Source organism: Triturus cristatus, chromosome 6 (genome assembly GCF_964204655.1).
Source record: "Triturus cristatus chromosome 6, aTriCri1.1, whole genome shotgun sequence".
Classification (NCBI taxonomy): domain Eukaryota; kingdom Metazoa; phylum Chordata; class Amphibia; order Caudata; family Salamandridae; genus Triturus; species Triturus cristatus.
The window spans coordinates 1,856,510,970-1,856,526,653 of NC_140589.1; the positions used below are offsets into that span (position 1 = coordinate 1,856,510,970).

The 15,684-nt window shown below is 44.2% G+C and overlaps 1 protein-coding gene across 1 annotated transcript in view; it reads right to left on the bottom strand.

Annotated features, from left to right (window-relative positions):
- Positions 1-464: 464 nt before the first annotated feature.
- The window catches only part of LOC146822205 (uncharacterized), a 299,410-nt gene continuing 284,190 nt past the window's right edge, over positions 465-15,684 (bottom strand). Inside the window, exon 6 of the mRNA XM_085613333.1 lies at positions 465-962. The gene's annotated coding sequence lies outside the window, so the exon portion shown is untranslated. The remainder of the gene's footprint in view (positions 963-15,684) is intronic.

Genomic DNA, 15,684 nt, shown 5'->3' on the forward strand with positions numbered 1-15,684 from the left:
CTCGGAGGGGAAATGGAGCTTGAATCACAGCCTACGTGTCGGTCGTGTTTTTGGCAGTTGTGTGCATCGTACTTCCTCTACAGGACAGACCGGCTCCGGGTACGTGTCGGTCGCACGGTAAGGCTACGGACAGCTTTCGGAGAGCTGTTTGACCCGGCATCGGAATCGGCCCTTAAATAGCTGATGTTGCTTCAGAATATTAGAGCATTTGTATTGATTCTGAGGGTGGAGGTTTGGGCACTTTAGAACTTTGCATTTGATGGTTTCCCCTTGCAAAGACTGCTAGTCTGCACAGCACAGGCTTCACAAAAGCAATTCTTTGCTACAAAGGACCTGAGTTGGTTGGAAATGATGGATTACAGAATGTATGAAAAATAATATTTTATATAACAAACAACATTAATGCGAATCATGTGTAAATGGTGTCAGGTGTCATTTTTTTTACGAACTCAAGACAAAAACTATAATATTTGAATAATTTTATTTTGTATGCATGACTTTATTAATCCTTTTTTTTAAGGGGTTAAGGCCTTCATAAGGCTTAGCTTCTACATTAAGCTATACAGTCATAGGAAAAGGAGACAATGTACTAGATCAAGGCTTTACTAAAAAATTCACCCATTCTTGATGGTAAAGAACAACAATTTAGGATAACAATTGCAAAGATTTTGATAACAAGTTAATGTTTGCATAACATTAATCAATTATCCTTGAGAGTTTATCATATATATTTGATAAAAGTGACAATCGATAATATTTGGAACTGCAGATTTCCAAGCACTGCAAGTGGTGAGTAAAGCAGAGCCAGCTTTAATACCCCGAGAAGACATTGTTATAATCTAAGAATATTAAGTATCTTGTCATGGTGGTGAAGGCATAGGATGCAAGGGACTGCAATAACTGTGGTGCCGGGAATGTGAGGTGAGCTTCATTTGTGGCTCGATTCACACCGCTGTGGTGATCTGGAAATAAACAAGAACACCGAGTGGCTAAATGTGTACTCACAAAACATACTGAGAATTCCAAAGTAAAACTCTACATACACAGAAGCTCGTTATAGGTTAGTTTTAGCAGAATAATCAGCAGGCTTCTTGAAAAGGGACACAATTCATGAAGACTTTGAAAACAGCATTCAATAATTGGCTATTTGTGTAGGTTTTCTTAACATTTATCACAAACCATTTAAACTCTTAACATAAGAAAATAAAATAACAATATACTTTAAGGCCCTGATTTAGAGATTGGTGGACGGTTATTCCAGCATAAACATTAAGGATATCCCACCCACCTTATTACAAGTGCCATTAGATTTACTTAAAGCTCCCAGTTTTCCTTTTTTTCAGATTTTTATAGATAAATGCAGACAGAAACTTGTGTTTCCTGTCTCTATTATTTCAAAGTGAAAAACTGCAGAAAATTAGACTTCTTTTGAGTGACTCTCCATGCTGTGATTCATGAATTTCAGACCAATAACAATACTGATTCATAGCACAGGGAGTTAAAAAAAAGGAATGACATTTCCTAAAATCATTAGATATCTACATAAGTTTGTGCTATTATGCTAATAATTTCATGTGAGTATTTGACTGTATAATGTGTTAAAACCTGGCAGGCATCAAATTGTAAGTGAACATTTAATAAATAAATGTGTAAATATATGAGTTATGCCTTCATTTGTTCACAAAACACAAAATAAATATGGATAAATGCCAATAAGATGGCCATAAAATAAATGGATAAATACAGATGTAAATGGTAAACAAATACAACACTATAAAATGTGCAGCCTTAGCAATAATTCCCTGGTGCTAAGGAGGACAGGACATCTGTCATGTTTGTGATGGATTAACCGATCCACCAACCTCCAAATCAGGCAATATGGGCCCGATTCACAGAACTAACTTAAGACAAAATCCTAAACTTACTACCATTTTCGTTTTCACAGAAGGCACTTACTCACTTCGGTATTCACAGAAGTTAGGAGTCCTAACTTTAGGACTCCTAAATACTTTCTGTGAATACCGAAAGTCTTAAAATTAGGATTTTTCTCAGTTTAGGAGTCCTAAAGTTAGGACTCCTAACCTTACTACTACTAAACTGAGAACAATCCTAATTGTAAGGCTTTTGGTTTTCACAGAAGGCATTTAGAAGTCCTAAATTTAGGAGTCCTAACTTTACTACTACTAAATTGAGAAAAATCCTAATTTTAAGAGTTTTGGTATTCACAGAAGGCATTTAGGAGTCCTAAAGTTAGGAGTCCTCATACTACTACTAAACTGAGAAAAATCCTAATTTTAAGGCTTTCGGTATTCACAGAAGGTATTTAGGAGTCCTAAAGTTAGGACTCCTAACTTCTGTGAATACCGAAATGAGTAGGTACCTTCTGTGAATACCAAAATGAGTAAGTGCCTTCTGTGAATACCAAAATGGTAGTAAGTTTAGAATTTTGTCTTAAGTCAGTTCTGTGAATCGGGCCCTATGTCATTTTCTTAAATATATTTTTTTTAAAAGGGGAATGTAAGAGGAAATGTTGACAGAAAAGCCCATCCTCCTACTGATCAGGTTCCAAAAAATACAAGAATGCCTGTCCATTCTGATATGAACTAACTCTCCACAATATGATTGGAAAAAAAACTTTTGGTTTCCTTTTATAACCCACACCCACCAGGGTTGCCCCTTGGTGGCTTGCTTCATCATTAGGTTCTTCCCGTACCGTTGAGGAACAGGACGTGCTGTGACCTATGAGGTACACAGGAGCAGTGAATAGTATATTATAGTGATAGAAGTAAATATTAGTGGAAGGGGTCTTGTGTGAAAAGTTAAAAATACCTTCCTAGTGGTTGTTGAACCCTTTACTATATCCTCTAGGCGGTATAATTAAAAAATTGTGGAGAAAGTAGGAAGTCTAGGTTGAAATATCCCTGCCTTCCTAAAGGCCTACATGTTTCAAGCCGATCCTCATGGCTCTTTATCAGGACCAAGAAATTAGCTCCTTGATTCTACCTCATAGGTAGTGCACATATATAATTCCAGCACACACACTGCATGCTAAATAGTAAATATGGATTGATCGTCCCTTGTTTTGTTGCTTAATATCTGCTTGGTATTACTGCTTAATGCACATAAGTGGCCTACATTTTGCCTCATGGGTCCTCTGGTGATAAGGTAAGCTTTTAGTCACACTAACACCAAAGCGGCACCTTGGCGTAATAAGCTAGGTGAATACCCCTCTGCCTTGGAGGTGGAGAGGGAGATAATTCATTGGTCTCACTTGTTTCACATTTTACTTGAATCCTTTTAAGAGATGCCAGAGACTTCATCATTCAATTCATCTCTGATAAAAAGAAGACTAAAGTCTGAAAAATCTGAAGTTCTACTCCTAAATACATTTTGTCCTACTAAACTAACATATTTAGTATTATGGTTAATGCATTCTATTAAAGATATGATTAAATTCAATTTCATTTCATCATTTAACAAATTAGGAAAATGTAGGACTTCATGCAGAAAACCTTTTGGGAAAATGCAAACAGCCATTTGTGACCACAAAAAACGTATTTTGAAATGCACAGGAGCCACATTGCTATTTGGTAACTTGTTACTGAATCGCAATCTGTTTTTTGATTAGGTATTTGCAAGGGGCGTTTTTAGGGCCTCTCTTCCTAATACCGTAAGGCTGTGGTATGTACTAATGTTTTGTGACTGAAATATGGTGGCATTTTTCTCTGACTACTGAAAGGTAGTGCTAACCATTTGCGAAGGAGAAGGAATCTCCACGGAACCCTGTCCCCTTTGAGCATGTCAAACAAAATATTTTTAAAGAAGAGACAGTGGTCCTACACATCACTGAATGAATGAATGAATGAAACATTTTTATTGCACAATTACTTAAAACCATTTGCAATCTTTCTTACATTTGTAAATAGAAAACGTGAGTAAAATTCAGCTCAATTCCATGATAACACTGTTTAAAAAATACATGTGTATCTAAAGACGATGGAGGGTCTAATTTTCATGATTTTAGATGATATCATCAAGGCTTCATTTACAAATAATCATCTTCTTGGCTCTTGGAATCTGATAACTCTATTCTCCCATTATAGATGGAGATTGGAAAAGCATTTTTGTCTCCATTCTCCTTTAATTCATTTTTAGAATTTACAAGAAACCATCTAATTTTTTATTACCTACATTTAAATGTATGTCTAATTGCTTGGACTCATGCTTTTACCCACACAAAGTTTTCTTAACTCACCTATATGGTATAATCAACTAATTAAAATCAAGCAAAAATCTATCTAATGCCTACTTGGACACTCAAGGGTCTAAAATTGGTTTACCAACTTATGTCAGACTACTGAAATAAAACTGAAGCACCATCAAACATATTGGACTTATTTAAGGTACTTCCAAAAAGCCATATACTTTAAACTAATTTTAAGCTACATTCCAGTTTAAAAAGTACTCTACTGAAAATGTCAGGGTAGACATTATGGGGAATAAAAATCCCCAATTCTGCAATAATTATCGACACATATCCATAGTTACCACAGATTATAAAATATTTGCCAACATTATTGCCCTCCATCCAGAACTTATTTTAGCCAAACAAATCGGTCATGAACAGATTATACAAAGAGTGCCTGTGGATGCATCACTCATTTGGTCTGTTAAGCTGTCATGTTTCCACTTGACATCATATAGTGTATGGGGCAATGAGTCAGCCCACTTCAGGCAAAGCTTTTGGAGGCTTGCATAAAGAGTGCTGAGATATTTCTATATGGCAAAGTATTAGAGGTAGATTGCTTTTGCCTGAGTCTTGTTGTATTTGGAGAGGTTCTTTGTTGCTGCCCAAAACTATTTACTCTGTGCTGCTTGCTGGTAACTTTTACGGGCAGTTGCCACTTTATGAGGTGGTGTGGTGGCAGTAGTCCAGAGAAAGGGTGTTGGGGCCTAGGTCAGGGATGATGCTTCTGCACAGGTCATTACGTCTCTGTCTAGAATATTGTCACTTGACCTGTGCTTTTAGTTCTGATTGCATGGCTGGTCCTAAGATGACTGTCCATTTCTTCTGACTGAGCTTTATGGCTTTGTGCTGAAGCCGAAATTGGGGCTGTCACTTGTCTGCTGGGCAGTGTGTCCATGCTTGGTGTGTCCTGTGAAAAGCTGCATGTTTTTGAGATGGGATCATTGTTATAGCAGAGGGAAAGAGTGCCATGTTACTCATGTGAAGACGTGTGTAGGAAATTACTCTCTTTAAAAAACTAGGTTGTTGTGTAGAATGTGAGTCCAAGTAGTAAGTCTACAAGTTTCTTTTTGCTGGGAACCAAGTACTGCATCCATTGTAGGACTTGATCCTCTCCGGGTAGTGATGCACAGCAGTCCAAGGCATACTCAGAGAAGGTGGTGTGGTCTAGTAGCCCTAATAAATCATTGTCCAAACAGTGTTTTTATAATAAAATTAAGAAGCATTGGTATTGCACACACTACTAAAAACTACTAACTAAATTACAAAGAGGTGCATTTGGGTGGATTCAAATACCTTTGGTGACACCCTCATAATATGTTACACCCCTAGAGAGCGACAAATTCTATAATCACAAAAGTCCCTACCTATATTAGACACAATATCATTATATAAAGGGATTAGTATCAATAAGGCAGGCCCATTGGCCTTGTCATGGTTTTGTTATCAACAGGACAGGCCTATTTGATTTGTCACAGTGCTGCCACACAATTGAAGCAAAAACGTTACACTTCAGAACTGCAATTATAAGGGGACAGTACCAATATTCAATACGTTCTATGGTAACATACAACTTTGCATATCAATAATTACCATCATACAAAAAATATGCCATTAAGTTTTAATTTTTTCTAAATTGCTACTGCAGCTCAAAGACCATGCGATCAGGGCTGGACTGGCCGTAGCTGGCACCGGGCGTTTCTCTGGTGGGCCGCTAGGGTGGGGCCGGTTTTGGCCCCTGGGAGCCGTTTTTGTTACCGGGGGTCAGTAATATTGGCCCCCTGTAACAAAATCGGCCAAAACCGACCCTCGCAAACTGCTCTGCTTCACCCCCCCTCATCCCAGGGGGGCCGGCCAAGCAGTTTGCCAGGGCCGGTTTCGGTTCCCAGTCTGGCCCTGCATGCGATAGAGGACACCACACCATAGAGGCTATAAGCGAAATCCCAAATTGCAGGAGAGCTTTAAATGGCAGCAAAGCCTCCCCGATGAGTATAACTATGATTTATGTTGTAATGGTCTCTTTTGGGAGCTATTCCACTCCATGCAGCCCCCCACAACACATTTCCAAAACGATGGTGGAGCACCACAAGAAAACAAGATTTCCATGGCAAGTGTCCTTGCTAAGACTTATGGACCACTGCTGGCCCTGTGGGAGTATTTAATGAGCTGCTCCCACATCATGTGTCTTTTAACTTTGTGGCACCAGTGCTTTACTTTTCTGTTTAAATTTTCTTGGGGTGCCTCGGTACCATCTGCAGAAGAGGCTCCGCTCTGGAAACAATGCTGATTGTGTCAAATGGATTTTATAACTTCTTGGTGTCCTCACATCTGTAATCTAATTTTAGCAAAAGACTTATCCCAGATAAATCACCATGGCCGCTGCCATGTAGTAGACCACTCTGGAAGTATTTGGCAAGTATCCCAGGAAGTAATGGGCAGTAGCATGTTTGTCAGCGGTGCCAATGTCACCCCTGGTGCTGACAAGGAGGAAACTGAAATGGTAATCCACAAAATTCTGGCCCCTTAGACATTGTTTTTTAGCAGTAGGCATTTCAGCTTATTTTGCCGGGCCACGCCCAAAAGCAGCACAATTTGCTGCTCCTCTGTCCCAATAAAGACATGTTGTGTTTGTCTCCTTGCCTCTCTCTCTGATCCTCTGTTCATTCTGATTCACTGCATGTTGTGTATCTGCCAGACTCCCCTGTACTTGGACATGTTTGCCTGAGGGAACTGCATGTTCCAGGAGTCACTTGTAGTGCATGTTCTGCAGATGATTTTGAGTGCCACCTCAGCCTGGCTGCTGTCAGCTCCTGGCTTCCCTGGTGTGCTGGTGAAGGTTAGTCCTGCCTGTGCTTATTATTAGGCACAACTAAGAGAAGGCCATGGAAGCTGCTGCTCCTCCATGCTCTGTTTAATAGAGATAGCACCAGGAAAGTGCATTTCTGGGCACACCTACACCTGTGGGGCAGCCTGATGTGGATTGCCGTGCCACCTCGGCCCCATATCTGCCTACAGTAGTCCTAACTCCAGTTCTTGACACATACTGCAGGATTCACTGCACTAGCACTAGAGTGACGCTATATTACAGCATTCCCTTCACAGGCGCTAGTGTCTCACTCCCTGGCACCATATTTCTGCTTTCCCTGCCATAGTGTCTCATCTGATGATGCCATACTGCAGCATTTCATGTGTTGGCACTAGAATTTTTTTATGCCATACTGAAGATTTTGTTAGCACGTGTCTCACCTTTTGCCATACTTAAGTTTTTCCTGCACTAATTTCTCACTGTTTGATGACATACTGCAGAATTACCTGACTGGGATCATCCCTGCTGACACCATACTTCAGCATCTCGCCTGTGGAAGCTGTACTGCAACATTCCCTGCAGTAGCATTGCAGCTGCTGACATCATACTGCAGAATTCCGTGCACTAGAGTGGGACCTTCCAACATCATACTGTAGCATCCCCTGCACTAGTGTCTCGCCTGCTGTTACCTCACCACCATTGCACCAGCTGTCATCACGCTGCAGCATTCACTGCACTGTTGTCTGTGACCAGCAGCCCAGAGTCCACCACATCCAGCTTTCATAATTGTATGCCCCAAATCGGTAGATGGATGGGGCATAATTGTTTGAAGCTGAACTTAGCAAAAACAGAGGTTCTCTTATTTGTCAACAACACCTCCTTCTGGTCTCCAAGCTGCTGGCCCCAGGGCCTGGGTACTCTCCCTTGTCCGGTTAAGAAAGTGAAGACCCTAGGAGTAGAGCTGTCCTTCGATGGTTATATCAGTGCTAGCACATCATTCTCTTTCATCCTGCTTAAATCACTGAGGAAGGTCCTTCTCTTTATTCCTAGAGACCCACAAAAAACGGAGGTTTTTATGTTGATTACCCCAAAAATAGACCATTGGGATGCTCTCTTGGCAAACAGACAGAAAAGGTATCTAAGTAAACTTCAAACTGTACAGAATGCAGCAGTTCATCAGCTCCAGGCAGGTCGCTCCCTACGCCACGTAGCTCCACCGGACTGCGCCCGTGCTCCAGCATCAGCTGCTGCCAAGTTTGAGGCCCGCCTCCACCCGCAGGCTACCACCTGCGTCTCATCCCTGGTGGCCAGTGGTAGGCCTTAGGTCTGCTTTTGGCATTTTTCACTGTGCCTGCTTTTCGCGCTTCTGCCCGTTTTATTGTGTTCTATTGTGCTTTTGTACCCTTTTTGTGCCCTTCTGGTGTTTAGTATTGTATCTACTGTATTTATTCTCCTCTTTGTCCCTTTGTGCCCGTCTATGCCTCTGTACCCTCGCCGGTCCCACTTCCCGCCGCTGGGTGCCCTGCGGCCCTGCCCCCCACCCTCATTCGACTGCTCCCCCCTCCCAGCTGCTCCTCCCTCCCACCTCCCCTTCTTAAGGTGGCCGCTACGCGGCCGCACCGCTGGCGCGCCATTGGCGCACCTAAGACAAGCCCGTCTGCGCCCATCCGTGCCTGGACCGCACCCAGCGCCAGAACCCCTGGCCCCCACAAACACCACAACACCCGACTCCGCTACGATGCCAGCACCCTCCATGCACTCAACCCCGGATGAGAACACACCTGCTACCGGGCCACCCCGAAGCGCATCCAAGGACCCTTCACCTGCCGGAACTGCAGCTACACCAGCACCCGGCCCGCCAAACCACCAACCAAAGAACCCAACTACCTCAGATGCATCCTCCTCAACACCCGCTCCACCCGCAAACACGCCATCAAACTCTGGGACCTTCTCGACTTTACCTCCCCAGACGTCGCCTTCCTGATGGAGACCTGGCTGAACCCAACCTCAGCTCCCGACATCGCCATAGCCATCCTGGAAGGCTACAAGATCACCCGCAGGGACCGCACCAATGGCGTAGGAGGAGGAATCGCCATCGTACACAGGAACAGCCTCAGAGTCTCGACCAACACCAACAACACCCTCAGCACCGCCCAACACATGCACTTCCAGATCCACACCGATCCCAACACCACCCTCAGAGGAACCCTCGTCTACAGATCCCCCGGACCCCGACCACAGTTCAGCGACTCCATCGCCGACTTCATCAGCACACACGCCCTCACTTCCACAGACTACATCCTCCTCGGGGACCTGAACTTCCACCTCGAGAACAACAACAAAACCAACTCCACCACCCTGATCGCCAACCTCGCCAACCTCGGACTCAGATAGCTCGTGACAACACCCACCCACGCCACCGGCCACACGCTCGACCCCATCTTCACCGCAAGCCCCCACGTCTCCTTCAACCACACCACCGAACCCCACTGGACCCACCACCACTGCATCAACTTCACCTTCAGGAAACCCACCACGCACCACCACACCCAACAGATGCCTCGACGCTGCTGATGATGAATACAGGCCCCAGCTAGGCCCGCAGGACACAAGGGTTCGCTCTCCTGTAAAGAAATCTATAAGGAAGTTGGCACGGAAACTGCAAAGTACAAAGACAGAGTTTATTAACCCTTAAGGGTGGTCCTACAATCCATACAATACCCTTCGGTATTGCATAGAGTAGCACAAAGAACTTGCATACACGGTCCCCTTTTATACACAACAGAGGGGCTCATAAGTGGGCGGAGCTGACATACTCCTTAAGCCCGCGAAAACATGGTCAAGCAAGGACTAACTGATAACAGATGTGGTCAAGTCTGGGCATGCGCCAGACGGACAAAGGAACTATTTATAGACTGTTACTAGGCAGATTTCAAGAGCAACTAACACAAAGATAAGACTCTCCTCGTGTTGCACACGTGGAGACATGACAATACAAAATGGAGTCCAGACTTCAGTCAACATAACAAAAGAGACATGTGTAAGGCAGGAGAATTCATGTCTTTAGTAAATGCTTAATCACATCAAAGTTGCAATTTACAACAGACGACCCTTTCAGCATTTACTGAAGACATCCGGCTTATTAGAATAATCATCATATATATCAATTATCATCATCTCTCCTACTTCCTTAGCTAAACGTTTCTGATAAGTGACATTGGCAATAGCTTTCTTATCGGGGATACAGAATGATACACATAAGGAACAGAGCAAGGGACCACATTGAACACAGATGCAACAAGAAAACAGAACTGCTATAACTATACAGAGACCAGTTAAAACCTTCCAACCCCAAGCAGTGATCAATGCCCAGAACCATCCAGAAAAGGACCAAGTGCCGTTTTCTGTATGGATTTCAGCTGCAATTTTATGCAACCTGTTAATTGCATTATAGACTGAAGGTGTGTGGTCAGGGATAAACACACAACAACTGCTTCCGATAATTTTACAAGCTCCACCTCGATCAGCTAACATTACATCTAACACCATACGATTCTGCAATGCAACAATTCTGGTAATCTGTAATTCTTCCGTAAGATTCCCAAGAGCAGCAGCGGTTTGGTTTGTCACAGCCTCTACCACTCGTGTTAATCTTCGAACTTTCCTACTATTTAGGGCAGCTCCAACGAAGAAAAACAATCCTAAATTGAAGTCAATATACTGCTGCAAACTAGTGTCAGTCTGGTCCACGTCATCAATTGATAGAGTACGTTTATACCTATTTACAGTTACATTATTTAACAACTTTAAATCCTTATGATAGGATGCAGGTGCCAGAAATACAGGAGGTAACAAAAATGATACATAACATACTCCGGACCAACCGGCTGGCAAACGGTAATAACCTTTATTTCCGCATACAAAGTACGTATTATGGGATGCTAAGAAAGTACTGGTATTCAATCCATCGATGTTTAATATGGTAATACAATCGCTAACACCAACAGGAATATAACCCACACTTTGGACACACAGGTCCGCTTGAGCTTGTGCCACTTGAATCACAAATTTGTCTTTTCCCACAGTGTCTCTGGTGTTCGTGAAAACATATGGAATCGATTCATTGTCTGGTCGATACTCTTCCCATTCCCAAATTGTCCCATTCGCTTGCGGATATCCATCTTTATCCTGATGACATTCTTTATTGAGTCTGAAGAGTAATCGTCCCACTGTGGGTTTCCGAGTGGCAAAAAGCAAAGTGTACCATGCTCTACAAGAGCCATTATGAGAGAAAGGAAGAGGTATGAATGGCGTTCCTCCTTTCTTCTGATGAGCTGGCATCATACCACATATCCAACAGTTCGTAGCATTGGTGGCAACATGGGTATGATGTAACATCTGGATGAAAGTGTTATTCAAATAGGACTGACGATGCTTCAATTCTTGATACGGAAGGGTATAAAAATAGTGCTCCGCAGGCACTGGAGTGGTCAACACAAGCAACTCTCGAGCAGGAGTCACATCCTCAACAGACCATGTGGTTATCCCAACAATAGCTACTGTGAGCATAAAACCTGTTGCACAAAGGATCTTCTTTTTCTCCATGTTAAAATAGAGAATCAATATCTTCCTGAAACTAAAGGTTTGTCAGAACTCTTCCCCTTGGGCAGCGGTCGATTTCTTCACCAACGGGCCAAGACGGGTGTCGCTACACTAATGCAGGGCTGATCCCCCCCCCTTGCCTCATTGGCTCTCCGTTTCACTAACCCAAGAGCCGTTCTGACAACATGTCCCGATACTGAAGGATTCACTTTCTTGGCCTCAGATGATATCGCCTTCCTCCAGGAGTCGCGTGGTCCGGAAAGAGCTCCTCAGCGTCGTTTGATTCCACAGCACGGCCTTTCTCTATGCTCAGAATCTCTCGTTGATCGGTCAATACAGCGGGCTCCACCAATCCGGGCGGTACTTTGCGGCAGTGCAGGGAATGGATCCAATTCTTTCTGTTGGAAACTCGCACAGCCGTCCTTGTTGCCAGTAAGACTTGCTCAGGGCCAACCCATCTCGGCTCCAGGCTGTTCGTCCTGTCAAAGATTTTCAGCATGACATAGTCCCCAGGCCGGAGACTATGTCCTTCGCCGGTGGACCGATCAGGGAGCGCCTCCCGGACCTGTTGATGAATGGAAACCAAGTTATCCGTTAACTGTGCCAGATAATCATTCATCATCACACAAGGTACATCATACACAGTCTTAGGTTTTGGTGGACCCCAAATATTCATTGGACGTCCAAAGACAATCTCATACGGTGTAAGACCGATTCGAGAGTGCGGTACCGACCTAATTGACAACAATGCCAGCGGTAAAGCATCTGGCCAAGTCAAAGACGTCGAAGCCTGAATTTTAGCGATCTTGAGCTTCAGTGTACCATTATACTTCTCAACTAGTCCTGCAGATTGAGGGTGGAATACTGCGTGGAACTTCTGGGTGATGCCTAGACCCTTCAGAACATACTTTATAACATCCGCTATAAAGTGGGGCCCGTTATCACTCCACAGAAGTCTACAAACGCCATATCGAGGGAAGAACTCCTTCAACAGCATCTTAGCGGTAGTCATTGCAGTATTGTCCTTCGTAGGGTATGCCTCAACCCATTTGCTAAAGGCACAAACCACTACTAGAACATACTTTAGATTGTTACAGCGTTCAAGCTGGATGTAATCCATCTGCAAAACCTCAAAGGGTGCAGTAGGTGTTACAAACCCTCCTGCTGGGGTCCAAGTACCCTTTCCTGGGTTGTACTTCAGGCAAATCATACAGGTCTGCACCACCCTCTTTGCCGTGCTAGCAATCTCTGGATGCTCCCAGACTTGGGTAAGCAATTTTACAATTGCGGAAGCTCCAACATGTGCTAGCCCATGTGCCATCTGAACCATAGGTTGCACAAAAGCTGTGGGTAATTTCCATCTATCCATCTGCTTATTTCTCCAGCAACCCTCATCATCCAGTTCTCCCTCACTTGACCATTGCTCCCGTTCTTTGTCAGAAGCGGTCCTCTGTATTTCTCGCACTTCTTCCTTCGCATCATGCCATCTTTCTACTTGTGACTTCACTACATACATGGCAGTAGCACCGGGCTGCATCGCAGTCTCCCGTGCCACCCGGTCTGCTAACGCATTCCCTTCTCCAATTTTATCGACTACCTTCCTATGGGCGCTACATTTAACAATGGCAATTTTCTTCGGATATGTCAATGCAGTTAAAAGATTATGAACTAACTCCCCATGCATTATTTGTACTCCATGTGACGTTAAGAACCCTCTTTCCTTCCAGAGCAGGCCGAAATCGTGCGCTACTCCGAAGGCATAGCGGCTATCTGTATAAACATTCACACACAATCCTGTACTGAGCTCACACGCTCGTGTTAATGCTATCAATTCCGCTGCTTGAGCTGATTTCTGTGGTATGCGCGCTGTCTCCACTATTGTTTGCAATGTGGTAATCGCATACGCTGCTGAAGTCGTACCATCTGGTAGCTTCAGGCATGACCCATCCACCCACAGTTCTCCATCTACATCTGAAAAGGGCGTATCCTGGAGATCAATACGACCCTTTGTTTGTTCCTCGGTCACAAGGATACAATCATGTGCTTCTCGTGCCTCAGACCGAGTCTCGGGGTATGGCAACAATGTGGCAGGATTTAACGTCACGCACCTCTTCAACGTAATATGAGGAGCCAAAAGCGTCAGCTCATATCCCGTTAAACGGGCACTGGTCAAATGCTGCGTCCTTGTCTGATTAAGCAGGGCATCAACAGCATGGGGGACTAATACCAACAGCTTATGAGATAACACAATTCCCTCGCTCTGGCATATTGACACAGCTGTCGCCGCAACCGAGCGAAAACAACCAGGCAATGCTCGGGCAACAGGATCAAGTACAGCCGAAAAATATGCACAAGGGCGCTGCTTGTCGCCGTGCATCTGCACTAAAACCGATAATGCACATCCATCTTTCTCATGCACATACAGCGAAAAAGGCTTGGTATAATCAGGAGTCCCTAACACTGGTGCTGAACAGAGGGCCTGTCGCAGCTTCTGAAAGGCAGTGTCACACTCATTCGTCCAAGGAAGCGGGATAGGTGTATCTTTTGTCAAAAGGGCTAACAATGGCTTGGCTATGTACGAAAACCCTAATATCCACTGCCTACAAAAAGAAACAAGACCCAAAAATGCGCGCACGTCCTTCTGCGTGGACGGCGTCGGTGTATCCAGAATCACTTGGACACGATTTGGTGTGAGTGCACGTCCCTCCTTAGACAAAAGGTGACCCAGATAAGTCACCTTTGGTCTACAGAATTGCAACTTTTTCCGAGAGACTTTGTGATTGTGGGATGCCAAAAAGGAAAGCAAAGACAACGTACTCGTTTCACACAACTCCGGAGTGTCAGCCGCCAGCAAGATGTCATCGACATATTGAATGAGGGCGACACCCTCGGGCAGAACAAAGGAGTCCAATTGTCTTTTCAAGGCTTGACTGTAGATGCTAGAGCTTTCCGTATAGCCCTGAGGTATTCTACAAAATCGGTAAGACCTATTATTTAGAGTGAAACCAAAAAGGTATCGACTATCGGGATGAATGGGAATTGAAAAGAAGGCATTTTTCAAATCAATAACTGAAAACATGGTCGCCGTAGGCGGGACCAAAGTAAGCAACGTCGTGATATCCGAAACCACTGGGTACTGAGGTATCACGATCTTGTTTACTTCTCTCAAATCAATGATAAACCGATAAACTTTGGCATCCGTATCCTTTTTCAGAATGGGTAGAATCGGGCTATTACAAACATTATAGGGAACTTCTTCCACCACTCCCACCTTAATCAAATCCTGCACAATCTGTATAAGAGCCTCTTCCCCCTCCTGCGAAATACGATACTGGGGAAGGCGTGGTAACACTGCCCCCTCCTGGACACTAATGTGAACGGGCGGAATCACCATCTGTCCCACATCAGTATCGGAGGTGGCCCACAGAGCACGAGGGAGGGCAGCTAACACAGCATCTTCTGTAACCACACACATCCGTTCAGACAGGGGGTAATTGTCATTCAATATCACCCGCACTCCAGCAGGGGAACACCGGATCGTAGCTCTGAAGTGCTTCAGCATATCAAGGCCCATAATATTATCCGGCGTGTTCGGGGCTAACAAAAACGGACAGGGTGCAGAAAAGGAGTTAACCTGAAATGTGAGGGGCTGCGAAAGAGGGCTTCGGGAGAGTGTTCCATCAAACCCTACCGATGTAACCATTAAGCCAGATGGGGGAGCCCTCGGAACCAATTGTTTAGACAGCGCACTACGAGTCGCTCCTGTGTCCACTAGGAACTGATCAGTGGAGCCCAAAACCTCAGCTGATACGTAAGGACCCTTCTGATCAACTGGCACCTCAACTGATTCTAACCCCCATCCAACGCATTCCTATGCATGCTGAGAATCATGGTACCCAGAACGGTCAATCCCCGACACTTGATACTGATTTTGTCGATCGAAAACATTAGACCTATCTCGTTGCTGCCCGGCAAGGTCAAAACGAGCGTGATCATTAGAATTCCCTCTAAAATTCGAGAAACCCCCTCT